This window comes from Neolamprologus multifasciatus, chromosome 22, assembly GCF_963576455.1.
Source record: "Neolamprologus multifasciatus chromosome 22, fNeoMul1.2, whole genome shotgun sequence".
NCBI lineage: Eukaryota > Metazoa > Chordata > Actinopteri > Cichliformes > Cichlidae > Neolamprologus > Neolamprologus multifasciatus.
In genome coordinates this window covers 6,629,777-6,648,843 of record NC_140459.1, presented here as the reverse complement: position 1 = coordinate 6,648,843, position 19,067 = coordinate 6,629,777, and the positions used below count along the sequence as shown (strand labels likewise).

Sequence of the window (19,067 nt, the reverse complement as noted above, 5' to 3'; positions counted from 1 at the left end):
TAGCATCTCAAAAACTGTTAACCTTGAAATATCTGATGTTAGCAGAGGCTGCGCCATATCGGGGCTCCAAATCGGTGTTCGGTGAGAGTATTTGATCCACATTTCGCTTTCTTTTCCTGTCACTTTAAAGGTCAGCCCAAAAGCCACACATTTATGAATGTCCGTTGATATCTTTCCCACATAAGCAACACCCTGATTTTGAATTCAGTGTTGATTTCCTAACAGCAGCTTAAATTATTACATTGTCTTTCGACCTGTCGACCTCCAGGAAGCTGACCACACACCCGTGATCCTGCCTCACTGGCACAGTAGAGCCAGCCTTCTTCTCTGAAATCTCAATATGTAGAGCTGAAAACTGCTAATCCTTCATCAACTTTCTGTTAAATATTTGATTTAAACTTTGTTTTCACCCACTGTTTGTTAGATTTAGGCACCAAAACTACTTTTGGATGATTAGGGATAAAATAAATCACCTTTTACAGTGGACTTTGTAAAACGATGCACAAGCGTGCCTTGTGCAATAACATGTGACCAAGTATGTATGTGACAAGTCTGGAGAGGGTCCGCGGCGCTCTCTCATGCACTCACTGTCACGCTTCTCTTCCTCTACTGAAGTCTCAAGAACCTAATGTCAAACTGGCAGTTCAAACAGCCCTGTACCGCCATCCTGGCTGCAAGTGAAGAAGACAGACTCATGGAGGACTGAACTCACTGCTTCTGCTTTCAAGTTCAGTCAGCAAGAAATACACTTCAGGCTAAATGAGAGAAATGTGAGCTGCCGTGAATGTTGAAACAAGAGCTTCATATGTAACTGTAAAGTACTTTAAATGAACTTGCTTGAACTGTATGAATTCTTGACAGCGAATGGATGTTTCGTATTAAACAGAAAAGCATCTGAAAATAGAAACTAGTCACTTAAACAGCTCGTGAGAGTAAGAGTGTTAGCGGTAAGTCATGCGAAATTGGTGTAAACCAAACAGCAACACTTGAAACCGGACCCAATCCCAGGTCTCTGATGTTAAAGCTCCTGGCTCTTAATGTCTCAGTGCTCCTCAATCTGCCCCCTGGGCACTATCGTCACTACAAATAGAAAAAAAACCTACTTCGAAATGTAAATTTTAATGATATTCTGTGGGAGAAAGAGTTGAAAAACGCCTAAGCAAAAATCCATGAATTTTGCAATGACAGATGTAACTTTACAGAAAGACACAGATACAGTAAAATGCTCCATACAAAAACAAGCAAACACACAAACACAACACACACCCCCACAGAGAACCATCCTCTAGTCCGCCCACGCTCTCCGCGGATCGCACTATTCATTTCATCTTTGATTCCCTTTGCGGACATGATGAGTTGGAAACATGAAAGGAATCCAGTGAACTGAGAAGAGACTCGTTCTATCGCTCGGTCTTCCTTTCTGCCCTTCTGTCCCTCTTTCCTCACTCTGTTCATGTTTGTGTTTTCACCCTTTCAATACTGCGTTCTCTCTCACATGTCTACGTCCACTCTTGCTCCCTGTGCAACAGTGATTGTCTAATTTCCACCTTTGTATCTCTATCATCCCCTCTCTTTTCCTTACATCTCTACACACATAATCTTCCCTTCACTTGTGTTCATCTTTTTCTCCTCATCGCTGTGTTTTATCGCTCTCTCTTCTCCTCTCTTGCTTTCTCATTTTCTCCACCCCTTCCCTTGGGGATCTGGCAGATACTGGATGCTGCCACTTGGGAATGACGAGGGCGGCGAAGCGGTGGATTAAACACTGAACGATCCACAGAAATGCCTTGAGCCAAAGCACATGCTCACGCACACATACTTTCCCGCAACACACACCCTTGCGTCACAGTTGCTTCTGTCTCCAAGATCTATTCTTAGAAACAAGACTATCCTCTTTCCCCTCCTACTTTCCTTCCACTCACCTACACAGCGCATGAAGCCGACATCCTAAAAGAACTACCCATAAACCCTTGTCAACATCTGACCCACCCTCTTCACCCTCCTCGCTCCTTCTCTGCCTCTGTTCTCTTCATCAGTCTTCTCTGCTCTTGTTAGAAAACTTCATTAAGGAGGTCCAATTAACGCTGGCCAGATTGGTGGTTGCCGTGGCAACGATGCTGCTCATATTATGGTCTGGTCACAAGAGATGAGCAAGATGGTAGCAGCCAAACAGGAAAAAAAAAAGAGAAAAGGAGAGACTATAATGTGTTTTTACTAAATTATTATCATAAATCGAATAATTATGTTTTAAGGGATTATATATATATATATATATATATATATCACATATTAGAGTGAAATTGGAGATCAATATAACACAAACATTAAACATCTGATTTTAGACAGAGTCATATATTTTTGAAGTGCATGAACACATCACATTTATATTTTAACATTCCCTTAGATAATTAAAACAAATGCAAATTAATGCTTTATGCTCTGTGGCTTTCATCTGCTCGTAGGTTTTAGCCAAATGACTGGCATGGACTTCTGGAGGGCACCATTACACTGCAGGCCAACACTGGACTACAGTAAGGGCCTGTCATCTTTGCATGTTTCAAATCACATATATGTAGATCACCTCTTAAAAGAATAAAAACTATAAGGTGCACTTAAAATCCTTTAATTTTTTCAAAAATCAACAGTGCACCTTATGTATGAATTCTGGTTGAGTTTACTGACCTTGAATTGATTTTATGTGGTACACAGTGCTCAAAAAATCTGTCAAAAAATGTTTTAGTACGACTTTTGTAAGCTACGAAGCCACACCGCTTGATGGATTGTCAGAGCATTACTATAACTGTCAGGCAGTGTTGGGAAGGTTACTTTTAAAATGTATTCCATTACAGAATACAGAATACATGCCCCAAAATGTATTCTGTAACGTATTCCGTTACGTTACTCAATGAGAGTAATGTATTCTGAATACTTTGGATTACTTAATATATTATCATGCTGTTTACAACTACATGAATGTACTATTGCTGTGATTTATTACTGTTACTGAAGGTCCGCGGCTCCGAACCGTAGTAAAGGGACCTCTGGCTAATACGGTGGGTTCTGTGTCGGGCTCGTAGCAAAAACTAGCTTTACTTTGTTGTCTGGGTCAACTTTGCTAGCGAGAGACAGAGAGAGGCGTTGAAAGGCTGCTCCAACGGAACTTATTGTTTTTGGAGGAAAACACGAACACGGTGTACAGTCGAGTCTTAATAGCTTACTTACAACTGGGCTCGTCAGGCACTCTTCTTGGCTGCAGTGGTTATTATTATATTTACATGCTTCCAGCTCCCGTTTTTGCTCGATGACAGCTCGTACTTTTCCTTTTTCTCCCTCCCTCGCTCACAGACACATAACGTGTATGGCAGTCCATTCTCCCTGCAGCACAGACTACACTGCCTATGATGCTACATTCTTTAGAGCTATACCTGTAGCATTCTGCCTATTAGCTTAGCACAACAACAACAAAAAGGCCTCTCTCACCCAGGAAACACGCAGAGAGAGAGAGCGTCACCCTGTAACCATGGCAACCGTAACGCTGCCACCTGGAACAACAGCACGTAGCTGTCAAACAAAACCCAAACAGTCCTGACCCGCCACAATATGAAACAGGGAAGTACCGCCGTGTAATCCATTTATTTCAACAAAGTAACTGTATTCTAAATACCACCTTTTTAAACGGTAACTGTAACGGAATACAGTTACTCATATTTTGTATTTTAAATACGTAACGGCGGTACATGTATTCCGTTACTCCCCAACACTGCTGTCAGGAGCCTCGCAGACTAATCCAGGTGCAAAACTCCGTCCGCTTCAGGTTTTAAAGTCAAACGAACACGGCGGCATCACTGAGAGTTAACAACTGTTTACATTCTTTCATCTTTCATAAAATGATCAGTGTTGCTTCTTTACCAGGTGTAACAATTAAGTTTAACATCCAGGCATCCATGAAAACAGAATTTATTAAATTTAACGGAGTTAGAAGTTAGCAGGAAGTTAGCTCGCTAGTTTCCGCCTAAACATGATATACCATGTTCTGACTGAGACATTTCTGAAAAAATTAAAATGTAAAGCTCTGCTATCACTTCCAACATAAATGAAGACAGAAAACTAAACAGAAGTGACTTTTGTAGGGTTACTGAAGTTGGACTAGCTGATACATAATGATGTGCTACATAATCGCTATGTTAGCATAACATAAAGACGCTAACTTTTTTCCACTCGATAAAGGTTAACGTGAGGGTTGGCAGGATGCTGTAAACGGACCAAACTTCAGTCAGGAGAACAACTGAGATAATCCATCCACAATATGAGGTTAGTCATTAATACACTGCAACAACATGGGAATAGAGCAGCTGTGAGAAAATTCAACATTAATGAATCAATGGTACGGAAGTGGAGGAAGCAAGAAGAATGAGTTGAGTAAAGTTTGACTTATCTGACTGTTTTGTTTCGCTTAATGCACCTTATAATCCGGTGCACCTTATGGTCTGAAAAATACGGTATGTGTAAGTGTCCAAAAAGACAGACAGAGCTCTGCTTTAGTGACAATTATACATTATCCTGTGGTGAATCAGTCCACTTACAGTCGCATCACGAGCCATACAGAAATATACGCACTTCTAGGTGTTCTTGGTCTGGAAGATTCAGTAATGTTGCCACCTGGGAAGTGAAGGGCATGAAATTCCTTACTGTAAAAATAAAGGTCAGGGCTAATTAGCCAACTTCACACAGCTACCCAGTGTAGATCTGTGGGTCATTTCAGGTAGTTTCAGGGTCACTATAATGAGTGGTTAGGAGGGACAGGGCAGTAATATTTCAGTTAGATTAACACAATCAGTTATGACATAAATCTAATATGAACTTATTCCGGTGTCACTTTAAATGAACCACCATTCACAACCTGAGGTGCTGTGGGGAAGGATGGATCGGTGTAATTTGGCCACTGTGCTTATATAACAGGGGAGAAGTGCACAGCTCTACTCTGCCGCTTTGCTGGCAGATGTGAAAGAACAGTAATTTTTAGTGCATCTAATATAGCAGCTATCGGCGTTTCGGTTAAACAAAGCTGGTAAAAATAATTGGCAGGCAGTAGAAGAAAGCCTAAATGTTTCAGGGATCGGTTGTTCTCATTAGACTACATGAGGCAAACATGACACCCTCCTTTCTGCTGCATCACAACAAGAAGATTCAAAAACTGTTTCGACTTTATTGACGCTTTAAATTTTAATTTTTGTTAATTCTGATTGTGACGTGCAAATTGGTGGCTGCATGTTATTTAGCTTTTCATTAAATAATTAAATGAATTGACGCAATTTGTTGATTTAGTTGCATCAAGACAAGAAAAGCATTGCTTATTTTGAGATCATTTATTTGAACTTCCTCACTATGCATTTTAATGATTTAATGTTTTATGAATGATTGATCAGGATTAACTGTAAATAAAGATCTCTTTACTTTTTGATTTTACTGCTTGCATAAGAAGCACAAAGATCTACGTCTCACGTCTAAGCTAATAGCCCAAGGTTTAAGAATTTCCTGTAAACATCCATACTCTTCCCTCCAGTATACATCACCTGTATTTATTTCACATCTTCGCTCCATCTGAGAAGGCTGAATGTGGCACTCAGGCCGCGGGGAAGCAGAGCTGTGAGCAGCGGGAGAGGAAACTAAAATAGCCGCCATAAAGCTGTAAGAGCTAATTTAAGCCAAGCAGCGGTGCCTGAACAAATGGAGACTCTCGTATCTCTATAAGAGAGAGAATGAATTCAAGGATGACAGAATTTTTTAAAAGACTCATAATGATTTTGAGGTGCATGAGGGATAGAATTAAAAAAAGAGGACTGACAAATAGGAAATTGATTTTTTTTCCCCCTTCCCTTAAATAAATGGGTGGATTAAAATACGCTCGAATTAATCAGCTTTATTGAGGTCTATTACCAGCATATTCAGGTATTCTACACATGAAATGCCACAAGCTTTCATCACTCTGCATGACTTTCCAAGAGCCTGCGAGTGTTAAAAGTACAGCTCTGACAGTTTCTGCTGTTCTCCCTGGAGCTTCAGCCCAGAACGAAACTAACTGAAACTGTAAGTTTTTGTTGCATCTCTTTGCACTTGTGTTTTTTAGAATCTCTATCTTAAAGGCTACCCTCACTTTAAACCAATTTTCTGCTGTTTGGCTATCCCATGAAGCAGGAGTTCTGAACAGCAGGTGGCTCTGTGGTCACAGATAGAGTTGCATGTATGTTAGACCTCTCTGTATTGAATCATACTTGTTATTAATCTCTGGCTCTCTTCCACAGCATATCTTTTATCCTGTCTTCCTTCTCTCACCCTAACCGGTCGCGGCATATGGCCGCCACTCCCTGAGCCTGGTTCTGCTGGAAGTTTCTTCCTGTTAAAAGGGAGTTTTTCCTTCCCACTGTTGCCAAAGTGCTTGCTCATAGGGGGTCATTTGATTGTTGGGTTTTTCTCTGTATGTATTATTGTAGGGTCTACCTTACAATATAAAGCGCCTTAAGGCGACTGTTGTTGTGATTTGGCGCTATATAAATAAAATTGAATTGAACATGTGTGAGCTGATCACATTAAGGATATCTGATTGACATGGGTTAAAACAGTAAGAAAAAAATGTCTGAAATGGTGAATATATAGAAGAAACCTGAAGTTTTAGTTCACATGGATTACTTCATCATGGAATGACCTCATTATTTGGACATGTGTAACATGGACATCCACGCTCTGCTTTCCACCAGGCAAGGCACAAAACTGCTTGGGGACCCCAAGCAGGAACGTGGGGGACCCTGAGAGCTGAAAAACGTTAAACTACAGCAGTGGGAATATGCAAAGTTTGCAATGACATTTAAAGAGACCTGACCTACCTAATCGGACTCCACCTGACTATTCCAGTGACAACAACAAAAGCCACTGGGTGAAAATAAAAGCATGAAAAAAGAACGAAGAGGAAGAGGAGAGAAAGGAGCAAGGTCAAGGTGAGTAGACAAATAATAATGATTCAAAATAAGCTTAAAAAACTAAATGTTCAGCGTTAGAGAGAGGCACTTGACTAACTTAACTTTCATTATCATTACATTGTTTCTTTAATTTACTTTGATGAGTTAGTTAACTTACATGAGTTAACTTAGCTAGCAGAGCAGTGCCCAGCTCCTTGTGTGTGTAGCTAGCAGGCTAGAAGAATGTGCAAGCTAGCAGTTACAGTATTAGCACTTCAAAACCAGCCAGTTCAGTCTTGGCCATTATTGGTTTCTAGAACATTGATTTATCTTTCGTTGTATGGGACTGCGTATGTGCACTTTAATGAGTAAACTGTTTGAGAGAGAATACTGTAACAAGCATGTTTCATAAAGTAGCTGCACTAACATAAACAAGGATTATTTGCAACAGTAAGTCATGACACTAGCAGAATGCAAGAATAACAATATGAAAAATTGGCTGCTTTAAACATCTGAAAGTGATGTTTTGAGGCCGTGACAAAATGCATTCAATGCTGGAGTTAGATGGATCAGGGCTGCCTTCTAATACTGGTTAAGTTAAAATAAAATAAATAAATAAAAGTCAAAAATGAAAGTAGAATAGAAGTACAAATATATTTTTACTGGCAGGGAGGCAAACGGTTGCATATATTTTCCAGCCGTCTTGTTTTCTGGGCACTGGGGTATTCTTTCCCGTCTCTTTATCCAACTTTATGATCACAAAACATATTATATTGTTGTTTTGATCCAAATATAATCTATAGCAATACAGCAAATACATCCAGATATGTTGTATATAGCAAAATATTTATTAAACATTCACAGCCCGAATGAGTTTGAATCTCGATGGAAAAATCAACTTTTCAATAACCCAAGCCTCACATTTAATTACTTTTCTAATATTAGACTGTTAGGCATCTCAAATATTACATTATTCTGTATATTTGTCATTTATCAAAACCTCCCATCCAAATCTTTGAAATGCACAAACATGTAAACAGAAATCCACACACACAAATGTTGACATTTGGGATGGATGTTTAGAGTTTGCTCACTGCTGACCTCCTGTTGAACAGAATGGAAATCAACAAGCAGAAGATGATTGTGTACCTTGAAGGCATGTTTGTCAACCTCTGCTCACCCATCGTATTGGCACGAAGACTGTAGATAGCACAGATGAAAATTCTAAATTGACTCTGTACACAGAATTCATACAGCAAATAAATTCTCTGGGATTCTGAAAATGTAATTCTGTTAAAATAAAGGAAAAATCCAGCTTAAAATACATTTTTTTACTTGAATCTGAAAATCACAACTCTTATCTTTAGTTTCTCTTTAGTGGCTACACGAAGTATTAAGCATTAATACAGGTATTACCATCCACGGCTTCAATGTTTAAAGAGTTTAAGTCATAGAGGTTGAACTGCATCATCCTCTTTGATAGTTGTTATCACACGCTGATGCCTTGAACACACTGAGTGCCTTGAACAAATTATATCTAACAGCATATCTAAAAAATGGATTTTTTCTTTAAAAAAACAGTGATTGCATTTTGTAGTTATTTCAATTAAGCTTTTTTTATGTCAGCCCTCCGCTTGCCTGAAGCAGCACAGGAGCAACACAATTTGGAAACTTCAGCTAATCCAGCAACATGCTGATCCGAGCGTGGCTCAATCTGCCCTCCCACTGTGCACTTCAATTTATTTGCCTTTATCAGCACCGAGGGGAGATGAATCACAGGGAAAAGGGTGCTATCCCACTTTCAACCTCCCACCCGATACTGCTACACAGAGACGCACACGGCACACGGCAAAGGAATACAGCTTTTGTAAACCAATATTTACTTATAAATATATACTATGTGCCATTAATATTATGATATTTCTTAAAAAGGATACAGTGTACTGGTATTTTCTTTTTTTTTTCTGTTACAGTTGCGTAACAGTTTATCTGTTACACAACCGATGACTTTTGATGACCTTTTCCAAATGGGGAAAACTTTTAATGATATTCAAGTTCATATTCATTAGAGTAAATGAGTTAGCTTAATATCCCCGGCTTATTTGGGGCGCACTATCAAATGAAGACAATACCCTGTGGTCGCACAAACCAATTAAATATCAAAATGGAATTTCATATTTTAGACCTCCATCCATCCTGATGACCCATCCCTGCATCTATAAAGATCCTCATTTTAAATCAGGGAAGGAGCAAAAAGTGTGTCCTGTTTGTGTTATTCAGGAACACACAAATAACAAAATAGCATGAAATTAGACATTTTTTGCTCTTCTCTTTATCCTCACATCTTCCTGTCATAAGGGAGTTTTTTTCTTTCACTTGTTGCTCATTGCTTGTTCATAGGGTATCATCGCACTGCTGCTATAATATTGTAGCGTCTTTAATTTACCATATTAACTGCCTAGAGGTGACTGCTGTTTTGAGTTAGCACCATATAATTTAAAGTAATTTGAATATCCGCATGCTTAACTGAAACAACCCTTTTCTCCGTGTCCAGTTAATGTCACCTTTACTGTGCACAATGAACGTGTTACAAACACCATCTGGCAAAGCTAAATTATTTAGTCGCCGCCTTATTATTAAGGCATTGTAAATTATTCTGCTTCACGTAAATGACATAATTCTCTTAAACCTGAGGGGTGTGATTTACAGTAACTGCTTTCTATCAGCTTGCAATCTCGTGTTTGGTTTTTGGGTTGAGGGGCAATGATTAGGTTTATATTTGGATTTCGGATTGTGCCTTTGGCTGACATGTTATTATAAACACAGCCGCGTGCGCCGTGTATATTTGTGGGATTATAAACGATGTCTACTCGGAGGGGCAGATTACTGCTCAATCATTAGTTTTTGCACTGTGAAAGGAGACACGACAGCGTTTCCTGAGGCGGCTGTGACAAACTTTTTTTAACTTTGAACTTTTCACCATTACCCTGGTGATCCAAAACTGCTCACGTTACACTTTGTTCCCTCACTCCCACAGGTGCTACATTTGCACCATATCAGGTTATTAAGATACTGTTTGACACTTAACACAGTTTTAACTACGGTAAAATTCACTAAAGATTACACTAATTCCATTAAAAGCTAGTTTGCACCACTGCTTCTATCCATTTGTGCTCCCACTGAAACATATGCCAACATTTCCACGCAAACATCCGCCATACTCAGACTCCAACTCATGCACAAATTGCCGTCCCCTGACTGTAATCCGGTATACCTTAACGGTGAGTTATAGCCTATTATGCTCCTGCTATACAACAAGCTTCAGACTATGGAGGTGGGAGATAGTGCTCCTCAGGCGCTTAGCACTTACACAAAGCTACCTTGTATACGAAAGGCAGCCACAGAACACCTGGGCTGCTTATCAGTATATATACCGGGCCACAAATGGATGAGGGCTATATGCGTGCGTGTATGTGTGTGTGGAGGAGGTGTGTGTGTTTGTGTCCGTGAGAGCATCCATCCCAGAGGTGTCAGCGTTATCTCCCGAGGCCAGAAAGAAAGAGCGAAAGACAAGGTAAGTGCAAGACAGAGATGGATGGAGAGAGGGGGCGAGAAGGAGAGCGAGGAGGGGGAGAGACATAGAGAGAAATAAGGATGAAGGAGAGAGAGATGGAGATGGCGAGAGAGTAAGTGCTGTCAGTGATGTGCAGGAAAGCGTGTAAGACATGGTCAGTGTGTCAGTGGCCGAACTCCCCGACACTTAAATGTGACAAACACACACACATACAAAGTTCAGGGATCGGTTGATGCTCACCGTTACACGCCACCGTTACACGCCACCTTCCCTGCTAGTCGCCACATAGTGAGTCATGTGAGAGCCGATCAGTGGAAAACAACGCTAAACTCTGGATTATTGCAATGAACTCACATTCTTAACCCACGAGGACGTATGTGGGTGAGAGTTACTCAAGTTCAGCTTTTTAGACGAACCTTTAAACTCCTTAACAAACCTACAACGAGGTCCTTGATTCGCTGTATAGACCCGCCTACAGTGGATAAACTGAAGCAAGCAATGTTCTCATACAAGAATAAAACACCCTTTATCACGTAAGTTTATTAAATTCTGAACATTTACTGCCTTTATGAATATATACTGACAAAGATTCAGGATTCTTCAACAAACAGTCAGCATTTAAAAGATGAAATGTATTAAAAAAAATCATTAACAACTTACAAAAAAGTCAATTTTTGTATATATATATATATATATATATATATATACACAACTTCCCTGGAAACTACAGCATGAGCTTTACTGAAGATTGTATGTGTAGATAAATGTGTCTCTCCTTTTGCTTCTAATATCTGTTCTCCGTTTATGTCATGGTTATTTTTTGTTGTTGCTTAAATTCTACTCTACTGCCTCCTTAAAACGTATTTATTCGCTGAAGCCTTTGGCATTAATTAGAGGGGTTGACTCAATTTGTTTTAACATGTTTCAATTTATTTAATTTTTTAGTTATTTATTTTATCTTATCTTATTTTAATTTTTTTACTTATGCTATTAGCATGTACAGCACTTTGTGAACTCTGGTTTTATGTTAAAGTGCTTTATAAATAAAGGCGGTATGGTATTATATTTTGAAATCTGTTGTTTTTGCAGATAGTTTTACTTCTTGTCTCTTATGTTTTTTTCTTCTTTTCCCCTCCTCAGCCAATCACTCACCTTGCAGTTAACCTCTGTGTTTCCAGTTCTTATTGCGGTCAAGCTTCCCAGTCACTCCCTGGCGTTTTCACATTGCAGGTTAATTTTCTCGGCCTGTTTCTTGGATTTTTTCAAGGCAGTACTTTTGTATTTTTTGTAATCTTGTGATTATGTGGATTTGTTTCCCCTGCTGACTTATTACATACACATGGCCTATAGTGTGTTATTAAAGTTTTGGGACTTTGGACTTGGACAAGCTTGTCTGCAGGGACTTAAAAGTTGATTCTTTTTGAGACAGTTTGTATTTTTGTATTATTAACTGTCTGTTATATTGTTCCTTGCATTTAATTTTTTTAGTGAAGCCAAAGGCCAATTTCAGCACTGTTGATGGGAAAGTTCTTAATTATTCTAAAACACTAATGGCACAATTACATCAAGTTAATGAGTGTGTGGCACTTTGATTCTTCTCTCTCTCCAACACAATCCTTATAAAAAAACAAAGTTGCCTATGTATGTAAGATGGGGCTTTTTTAGTAATAAAAAGGTTTCATGTAATTCAAAATTGTTATGCAGAAATTGACTTCCAAATGTTTAAAATAACTCACTTGTTTTCCTACAAAGTTTCAGCATAGACCCTTTTAGCATTGCCATATTCACTTGTTTTTCCTGATATCGTGTACTTTATTTCAAAGTCTACCAAAGTTATCAGAAAAATTGCATTCCCTTTTATAATTACCAACCATTATCATCTCAGGGCGAATAAAGCTGATGAATAGTCTCTGCTGACGTTGCAGAGATAACACAAGGTGCACTTTGACGTCAGCGGAAAGCAACATTGATTTGCTGCAACCTGAAAATACGCTCTTTTCATATGAAATGCACTTTGAGAGTTTGGGATTTGAACAGTTTCCTTTCTTTAGGCTTCATTTTTTTTCTTACTGGTTGCTTTCTTTCACATTCATCAACGGTACAACACTTAAGGCTGCTTGAATATCTTAGTTAACATTCTTGTTTTGCTTTAACCATATTTCATATGTAGTCTGCAGTAGGCAAACATCTACTATCCCGGGTTTGTTTATGTTTTGCACTTTTACAGATGATATAATATAAAATCTTGGTTTAAATCAATTTCTACAAGTTTGTTAAGTTAACATGTTCTTTATTTCAACTGTTAATTTGTATTGTTTAAACTTACCTTACCTACCTGTCTTCCTGAAACAAAAGGAGGAAATGTAGTTTTATTTCCTGCTTTATAGCTTCTGGGTTAATCTGAGGTCACAGGAAGAGACCAAGTGCAGAAGGGGAAGAATTCTTGTAATTTAATAAAGTTGATTTTAGAGGGTTTATGGAGAAATAGATTTATTGTTGTAATATGTATTGATTACACCACAGAGTTTATGTTGCTAGTAAAGAGTAGCAGTAGAGGTTTGTGTATGATAATGTTCATCTTACCTACTGAATGGATTAGTCCAGAGGAGAAATCGTTCGGTTAAGTGGACTATTTAAGCAGAAAAACTCAGGTGTTTGAGGAGGAAGGTTCAGGTCAGTGTAGCTTGTCATGGTCTGGGTGTGTGGCTGTAAAATTCCATTGAAGGTCTGGACCTCCCTGGTATCCACCCATGGGCAGGGCCTACAGCCCCTCTCACCTGAAGCTGATTGAGGCATTCAGGTTGGAGATTTAAGCTGCTTGCTGACACTGCTTCCTCGCCAGTTCGTCAACTACCCTATTTACTCCAGGAAAACTCCATCATACTGAACCACTCATCTTGGAAATCTGGTTAACCCGCCAGCTCTCGGAATCATCTCCTTGCATCACCTGCCTGCCCTCACACCACTCAGGACAGCTGCCACATACCACCTAACCCACCTGGACCGCACCACCTCTCCCTCAACGCTTCCATCTCCCACTTGCACAGTAAGACGAAGATTTTCACAGCTTCCACTCTCTCCAGAACTCCTCATTGGCTACCCGTCTAACACTGCTCTCCTCTCTTCCAGTACTTACCTAATCAATCACCAGCAGCTGCCGTTGCTTCCTTGGACCTGTCCCCTTGCTTGTCCCTCTCCCCTGGCCAAGACCCTCACGCCCCATATATCAAGCCTTAAATCAAGTACTAACGTGAACGTCATTTTGGTGTTAGTTAATAAACCTTTGTTAAACCCTTTACTCTGCCTCCGCCTTGGGTTTCCTGCACGTGGGTTTGATTTTTGGTGCTCGGCCTCCGGCCGTTTTGTGACATAGCTGTGTGCATTTTGACCTTAATGTCCATTGATTAAGTTCAGTTGTGTTTATTTGAACTGAGTTAATAATGGAGTTGAGTTTCTTATTTATTTTTTGTAAATATTGTTTGGGTCACAAAATGGTGAATAAATCACTTGCTACACTGGACAGCATCAGTCTCCTGCACTTCTTTGGCCGCTTAAGTCAAGTCCTACCACGATCATGATTTCACAGCATTAACACTGCAGGTTAAAACGTTAAGCTTAACCAGTGATTTTAAACATGACACCAACCTGTTCTGTAGAAGTGTGCTTATATGATGAGAACGGAGTGAAACTATGGTCATTATTGCCATGACCTCCGATGCAATCCAAGAAACACAGGAGGACACTTGCATATCTGTGAGATGCCAACAGCTGTGACAAAACAGCAAAAAATGTCAACCTCTGGAGATGAAGAACGGCTGGAAACTGCAACATTTAAGTCAAAGTGAACACTTTTTACAAGTGGGAAAAATATTTATTGGAATTTATGGTAACTGCGATATGTCCTGAGTGGACAGATGACGACAGAAATTAATGAAACTCATTGTGTGTTAAGAAAAAAATAGATATATAAAGGTGAGGCCAGTTTGCCCCATTACTTAAACTTTTGAGATTTGAGTTATGATAAATATAACATAACATAATATTCAACAGCAGTCAAAAGACTAAAATGATTTAAGAATACATTCAGTATTAATATGGCGGTAAAAGTGTTGCCAATAAAAGCAGCTTTTCCTGGCAAGTTCCCGTATCTTTGGAAAACATTTCTAGTTTTAGCACCAATGGTTTGAGGCAGCTGAATATTTCACTGCCCACATCAGGACACACACAAATCGCCCGCACACACACACGGCGCTTTGCAGTAGGCTTGAGCAGACACCTGCTCCCTTGTCTGGACTTGTTGTGAACAGGTGAGGAAAATCTCAACTGCTGTGACAAGCTAAACACAACAACACCATTCCTCTGGGAGAGAGAAGAAAAGCCAAAGAGAAAAGGATGGACGGAGGGAGACAGGAAAAAAAAGAGGCGCCAGCTGGGATGCAGGTGGGTGCAGATTCTGTGCATTCTGCCTGATAATGATGGTAGAAGGACTGAAACAATGAGAGAAGACAGAAAAAACAAAGGAGGGGGGCAGGGAAAGAGAGACTGGGAGAAGAAGAGAACAATTCTGGAGGGAAAACCAGGTTAGAGGTTAGCAGGTAAAACCGGGAGGGAATAAAGAGATTGACACGGAGTCGAGTCCATCTGTGTCAGTCTCTGCAGCCCGGACTGACCTCATGATCGGCTGAGTGGCACAAATCCCTTCCTGATTACTGCGCGACTGACTGACTGACTGACTGGTTGTAGAAATCACTGTGTTACTAATCATATGACTGACATCTGATCAGATGACCAAGTCTTACCTCTAGTCTTTTCAAAATGCAGAATTATTTGGTCAACCTCTTCGTTCCACTTAATGGGATCTTAAAACTACATATGGACCATGTTTAGTGGTTTCCAAAATTACATTTCATTGTGTAGTTGCTTTCTCCCATGTGAATTACTAAGTAGTTTGATTGCATATGCCAAAAACATATATGCCTCCTATGTGGAGATCACATGGTCAGAGAAAAAACAAAATGTGGGTCTCTCACTGAAATGGGTAAGTGAAATAATGGATGAGTCTATCACTATTAATCCTAATGGGAAAAATTAGTTAATTCAGGAATTAGGCTGAATTGTAAGTAGGTTAGAGGACATGTGGTAACAGTAACAGATTGAGTCATTTTTCACTAAATTACAGGGGTTTTTTTCAAGGTAAATGTTCTAAATATGCATTCAAAATCTCACTCTGGCCCGTTTCCCTCAAGGGACGCTCGCTCACCTTGCCTGTCACCAGCTCTGGAAAGGCTGCCTGCTTCAGTGAGGCGGCTGTTTGACTTTGACAGGCTTTATTATTAGTTTCCTGACACTCCTTATGTCCTGTCTGCACTAACTGTGAAGTCCTGTTACAGTTTACCCTGCTTTCCATGTCAGCTGTGATGTCCCTTGTAATGCATCATCCCCAATTAACCGAGTCAAATTCTGTTTGCACCTATTGTCGCTGGCGTATTAAGACCCATCAGTTCCAATTGTCTCTTGGAAAGAGCAAAGCTGAAACCGCTTGCGTCCGACACCTTCTCTCTGATCCCCTTTTCAAAAGCGAGCTAATAGATCAAACTTTTCTACAGTACATGTCCAAAGTGTTGAAAAGTCCAAGTTAGAGGAAGTGCTCTGGCAGACAGCCGGACCACCTGCTCCACTGATCAGCTAGCTGACCACTACAGTGGAAGTTAGTGTCCAAACTCTCCAGCTTCATTATTCCTGCATTTATTCCACCCATTCATCCATTTTCTTAATGCTTATCCAATTCAGGATTGCAAAGAGGACCGGAGCCTATCCCACCTATCATTGTACTCTCGACAGGTCACTGGTCCCATCACAGGGCAACTATTCACTCCTACGGCCAATTTAGTGTCACCGACATGCATTTCTGTGGACTACAGGAGTATCAGAGAGGACACATGTAGGCAGAGAGAGAATATGCAAATTGCACGCAGAAAGGCCCCGGTCGGGGGCTGGTGGATTTGAAGCGAGGACGATCTTGCTGTGAGGTGATGGTGCTAACCACGGCACCACTGTGCTGAAACCCCTGCACTTACTCTCTTACTGTGAACTGTAAACGCTATATCTCATCGCAACAAAACAGTGCAACTTCTATCTAAGTTGCCAGATTTAGCAAGTTTATTTTAACTTACTTATTGTATATGTATGTGCTCAAAGATTGGCCAGACTGTATGAGTGAATAAAGTAATTTCCTGCAATGATTCCTGCAGATATTTCAGTGTTTCCTGTAGACATCCTGACAGCTAAAATAATAATAACTTCACCAAAACGTCAAGATATTCTGATCCTCTGCAGTATCGTCCAAACTGCATTAAAGTTCAGTGCCACATACTTGTTCTTTTAATCATCAATGTTTGGTTCCCATTTTTTCTGGAGATTCTTTGCATCTTTTGCACACCCTAATTATAGGCCAAGTTTTGCACTCCAATTAAGTGATACAATCTGAAGGTGTGAAGCAACGGCACTCAAGGTCACAGGGTTTGCCATCTTTGCTGCAACCCAGCATCTGTTGACCATTTCAATACCAGGTCACAAGACAAATATGCCAAATATGCCCCCAAAGAGAAATACTTAAAGTCAGTCCACTGATCTGTGATGCCCTTTTAGTTTTAACCTTCCTTTCTAAAATGGTCTATTCTCCGAGCTGCAGAAATTTAATTGCTCCCATCACACATCATCTTCTTTGCTGCTAATATCCAAAACAAAACATGCCGACCTCTAAACCAGCTCTTCATTTTTGCACCAATTTATTTTCCGGTATTGTGCGTTTTGCTATTGTCACCTCATGCGGAGTGACAAACATGTAGTTCAGTGTTGATGAAGAGCGTTTCATTAACGATTTATGACTAATTCTAAGTGTTAACAAGGTGGGATGTGAAGAACTCGTTCGTCCACTTACAACTTGATTGAAAATGACAAGTGAAAACTGCCTGACTGAAGTTCGCATTTCAAAGAGTTATATTCCCCCTCTACATTAGCCTGACTTTCCTCCTAAACTTTTCCTCCTTCTACCATTTACTGTGGAACTAATGAACATTTTATACGTTTGGCTTTTGATGAGTCCTGGCTGTCGAATGACATCATTTCAATAACTAGCTAGCTGATGGGATGTTTAAGAGGACTTTAGGGAACTGAAAGGAGATGAAGGTGGTATGCATATACACACAAAGATAGCCTGAGGCCATATACGCTCTGGTCCACTGAGTCTGAGCCGATGTAGGTATCACGAGAATGTCAGTAAGATAAAGAAGCAGATCAAAGAGACGGCTGAAATCATATCAGCAGAACGGAGACTGACAGAAACAGACTGACAGACTGTCAGTCTGTCTCATAGGTCAGATCCTGTCATTATACATGAAAGTGAAACAGGCTCATAAAAAGTTAAGGTCAGTCTAAAGTGAGATGTTTTACAAAAGTCTACTTTAATACAAAGAAATGTCGACACAATGTTAACGAAATGTTTACACTAATGTAAAATTAATCTCCAACTCCACGATGTGTGCAATTATTTCCTGACAGCTTTAGCTATGTAAAGTGGTCTGAGAAAACACTGTGGAAAGGAATCAGGGTGCGGGGATGGGGTAGGGGTTACCTGTGTACCCAAGGAAGACAGCTAAAGTGCGTTTTACATGACATAAGCCTTTTTACATGACAGTCTAAATGAAAAATAGGGTGAGATGCGCCTCATCTTTTAAAGTGCCACGAAAGTCGTTTCTGCTGCGGTTTGATGTGGCCGAGGTGCCCGTCTGAGCTGCCTGTGCCAAAAACAAATTGCTGCCATTGCAGCTTGATGAGGAGGAAGGGCGAGGCGGCAGTTATCACACCTTTTCATTACTCAACGTTTCTGACAGCTTATCTACCCCACGTTCAAAAAAAAAAATCCATCCCTTCAAAAGGCTTTACAGGCTGAGTCAGGCGGCTTTAACACTGACAAAAAGAGGAGAGAGGCAAAACAGGGAGAGATAGGGACGTGAACGTAGCAGGAATTGCGACAGAAAGAACTCAGTTAACTTCCTGTTGTCTAAAAGTACAAGCTTATATGTTTGAATTTATCAGAAGCCTTCAAAGATTAAAACTCTGCAGGGAAATTATTTCAAATCTGGGAGAATTCTCAACATTAATCATCTACGAGAAAGGTCTTTGCACTGAACGCTATGATATGAAAGCTTTTCAAAACAAAATCAGATTCCAGTGCAGAGGTCTCTGCAGATTCTAAGCACCCGTCTAGAAAAAGATGAGCCTAACTCCAGCCAATCAAACCAGTGTAAGTGTACTTACACTTATACACCTAAAGAGAGATTGACTAAAATGTTGACATTACAATAAGTTTTGAGCATCAAGAAAAGTGATAAAAGAAAGAAGAATAGGTTCTTTTCACATTAGATCATGTCACGGACACATTAGCATCTTTTTCAATGCTTCATGCTTTAGGTTTCTGCTGTTTCTGTCGGAGTAATTGCGGCAAAATGCAACAAAATCACCAAAGAGTTGCAATTTAC

At 40.0% G+C, this 19,067-nt stretch overlaps 1 protein-coding gene and 1 long non-coding RNA gene across 5 annotated transcripts in view; both read right to left on the bottom strand.

Annotated features, from left to right (window-relative positions):
* The window catches only part of pvrl2l (PVR cell adhesion molecule related 2 like), a 381,196-nt gene that overhangs the window by 92,009 nt on the left and 270,120 nt on the right, over positions 1-19,067 (bottom strand). The window lies entirely within an intron of this gene.
* The window catches only part of LOC146492779 (uncharacterized), a 100,000-nt gene that overhangs the window by 67,686 nt on the left and 13,247 nt on the right, over positions 1-19,067 (bottom strand). Inside the window, exon 3 of the long non-coding RNA XR_014871995.1 lies at positions 1-19,067. This exon is cut by the window's left edge and continues 36,681 nt beyond it. This is a non-coding gene — a long non-coding RNA (uncharacterized LOC146492779).